Here is a 3,936-nt window from a genome sequence, read left to right on the forward strand (position 1 = left end):
AAAAAAAAAAAAAAAACTGTATACATAATAAATAAATCTAAAAAAAAAGAGGCCATAATGGGATAAAAAGGTGGGTGCAGTGGCATACAACTGTATAATCCCAGCACTGGAAAAGTTGAGGAAGAGAGCCAAGTTTGAGGCTAACCTGAGCAAAACCATCTCAAAAACAAAACAAAAAGCTCTAAGTGAAATATTAATGGGAAAGATGGAAGAGATATTATGTATTTAAAGAAATCTGGTTATCATTAAAAAGAATGAAAAATTAAAATTCTATGGAAATAGTCTTATACATATAATGTGGTATTGTATATGAAGGATCTCTCTCTCTCATCTCTTTTTCTTTTTTTGAGACAGGGCTTCTCTGTAGTTTTGGAGCCTGTCTTGGAACTAGCTCTTGTAGATTAGGCTGGCCTTGAACTCACAGACATCCACCTGCCTTTGTCTCCTGAATACTAGGACTAAAGGAGTACACTACCACTGCCTGACTTTCTTTTTTTAAAATTTTATTTATTTATATTTTATATATGAGTGCTAAGCCAGAAGAGGGTATCAGATTCCACTATCGATGGTTGTGAGCCACTATGTGGGTGCTGGGAATTGAACTCAGGACCTCTAGAAAGCAGTCAGCGCTCTTAACCACTGAGCCACCTCTCCAGACCCATGAAGGGCTTAAAATTAAATGAAAAATTAAAATAAGAGTGAACCTGTGGACTCAGTTACTGGGAAACACAAGCAGAAGGACCACTCAAGAGTTGCAGGCTAGTCTAGGCAACACAGTAGTAAGAGCCTCTTCTCATCTAAAAAAATAGTTTTAATATATAAGTCCTAAAATAAAAAATCACTGCAAACTTCATGTCAGATAGCCAAACATATCCCATTTATAACCCATAATATTGTCTTTTTGCTTTTGAGGGAGAGTCACTATAAATCTTGGCTGGCCTGGAACTCTCTATGTAGAACTCAAAGAGACCTGTGATCCAACTGCGTCTGCTCCCTGAGTGCTAGAAATAAAGGTGTGAGTCACAATTGGTCCACAATTTCCTTAATGACGCAGTTCAACTTTAATGCTTCATTTAAAAGACAGACAGACAGACACATACACCCCTCTACCTATCTGGTTCATAAGTATGAAGGTATCAATTCTACTTTCTTACTTTGTATATAATCTGCCAAACTTTTTCATTCTTATTGCTTCTTTTTGCTCTGTTTTGCCTTTTGGAGACAAGGTCTTTATTCAGAGCCCTGGCTATCCTTCAACTCACAGAGATCTGCCTGCCACTGCCCCATTTGCTAGGATTAAAGGTATGTGCAACCATGTCAGGCCTTCTTGCTGCTTTTTAACTGCTCAGGCTGTTAGGGTTTTAGTTTTAGTTTTTGCTTTTTTTAAAAGATTTATTTATTATATATAATGCTCTGCCTGCACATGCCTTCGGGTCAGAAGAGGGCGCCAGATTTCATTACAGATGGTTGTCAACCATCATGTGGGTGCTGGGAATTGAACTCAGGACATCTGGAAGAGGAGCCAGTGCTCATAACCATTGAGTGATCTCTCCAGCTCCCAGGTGGTTAGGTTTTGTTTGTTTTTCAACATGGCTATGTTAGTTTCTTTACTGGTCTCCTAATAATGAAGTGGAGGAGGTAAATAACTTCCTAAATGATATTTACTAAAATTATATCCCTCTCCCCTTCTACTGGTTTAGTGTGACTTACTGGGCCTTTCACAATTTGGGTCTTACCTCCCTTATCTCATTTTATATTTTTAAAGGTTTATTTATTTTTATTTATTTATACAGTGTTCTGTCTGCACCAGATCTCATTACCACTTGTGATAATACTTGTGAGCCAACATGTGGTTGCTGGGAATTGAACTCAAGACTTCTGGAAGAACAACCAGTGCTCTTAACCTTTGAGCCCTGCCTCATTTTATAATCAAACCTAGCCACTACCCTATATTCATTTTTAAATTTATTTATTTATTTATTTATTTATTTATTTATTTATTTATTATGTATACAAGTGTATGCCTGAAGACCAGAAGAGGGCACCAGACCTCATTACAGATGGCTGTGAGCCACCATGTGGTTGCTGGGAATTGAACTCAGGACCTTTGGAAGAGCAGGCAATGCTCTTACCCTCTCAGCCATCTCTCCAGCCCCTATATTCATTTTTGTTTTGTTTTTTTGAGACAGGGTTTCTCTGTAGCTTTGGAGCCTGTCCTGAAACTAGCTCTTATAGTCCAGGCTGGCCTCGAACTCACAGAGAACTGCCTGCCTCTGCCTCCCAAGTGGATTAAAGGCGTGCGCCACCACTGCCCGGCTACTACCCTACATTCAAAACAAACTTGTTTGTACTTCCCCATCCAAAGTACTTCCGTGTATTTTTTGCATTTGGTCCTCTATCTCATCCTTCTCTTCTTGATTATCTGTTCAGCATAGTAGTGTTTAGTAATTAACTAAAATAGCCAACATGTCTTTTTCTTTTCCTTTTTTGGTTTTTTGAGACAGGGTTTCCCTGTAGCTTTGGAGCCTGTCCTGGAACTCATCAACATTTCTCAACTCAGTTCAAGCTAGGAGGTAGTGATGCACACCTTTAATCCCACCTAGCACTTGTGTGTTCCAAGATAGCCAGAGCTAAACAATGAAACCCTGTCTCGAAAAATCACCCCCCCCCAAAAAAAGCCTCAGTTCAAAAATAAGTTCCCAATGCTGGAATGATAACTCAAGTGGTTCAGAGCATTTGCTGCTCTTGCAGTCTTGAGTTCAGTTCCCAGCAATCATGTTGGGCAATTCACAACCAATTATAACTCTAGCTCCACAAGATCTCATACTCTCCCCTGGCCTTCACAGGCATCTGCACTCACATGTGTAAACCCACACATACATATAATTAAAAATACGTCTTAAAAACAGTTTATTGAAATTTTTTTGACTGAGTATAGTGGCATGTGTCTTTAATACTAGCAGAGGCAGAACAGTCTCTGTGGGCTCTACATAGTGAGATCCAGGCTAGCCAGGGCTACGTAGTTGAGACTCTGTCTCAAAAGAAAATTACTGAACCATACATGGGGTTCTACACAAACTTGAGGGGGGGAGCAGAAAGATGAATCCAAGGTCATCTTCAGGTATATATCAAGTTCAAGACCAGCCTAGGATATATGAGACCATAAAACAACAAAAACTGGGTCTGAGAGATGGCTCAGAGATTAAGAGCACTGGCTGCTTTTCCAGAGGTCCTGAGTTCAATTCCCAGCAACCACATGGTGGCTCACAACCATCTATAGTGAGATCTGGTGCCCTCGTCTGGTATGTAGGTAGAATACTGTACATAAAAATATAAATAAATCTATCTTTAAAAAAACCACACACAACAAAAACTCGTTTACTAGTTCATGAAGCCTTTCCTAACCCATAGATTAAAGTATTTTTTCTCTCTAATGTACTTTGTATATCCTTTCATTATAGCTTTGTCAAGCTGCAATTTGTTTGTTTATATCAACTGGAGAACGAACAAAGTGCTAGAGCAGAGATGATCCTTCCTATCCAGATGAAGCAGCTAGCAAAGACTCTATCACACATTATTCCATCAATTCAGGTGCTAAATTCCACACACCAAAGTTTGCTGTGGCCTATAGCCAGCTATACATTTCAGCTTCAGCTCCATGTAGGGTTGGAATGTAACTTTTCAAATCTTATATAGAAACATAGTGATGACTCAAAGGACAAGGAATATCCATTTGATTTTTATTCATACCTCATTTTTTCTATGCTTTACACAATTTCTAAAGTAAGGACAAATGGCTTTCTGTGATTAGAAGTTTAATAGTGATTCTTACAAAACACACACTAAGCCGGGCGGTGGTGGCGCACGCCTTTAATCCCAGCACTCGGGAGGCAGAGGCAGGTGGATCTCTGTGAGTTCGAGACCAGCCTGGTCTAC

General features: G+C 39.4%; 1 protein-coding gene across 9 annotated transcripts in view; it reads right to left on the bottom strand.

Moving 5' to 3' along the window:
• The window catches only part of Taf1 (TATA-box binding protein associated factor 1), a 70,624-nt gene that overhangs the window by 15,979 nt on the left and 50,709 nt on the right, over nt 1-3,936 (bottom strand). The window lies entirely within an intron of this gene.

This window comes from Microtus ochrogaster, chromosome X (assembly GCF_000317375.1).
Source record: "Microtus ochrogaster isolate Prairie Vole_2 chromosome X, MicOch1.0, whole genome shotgun sequence".
Lineage (NCBI taxonomy): Eukaryota > Metazoa > Chordata > Mammalia > Rodentia > Cricetidae > Microtus > Microtus ochrogaster.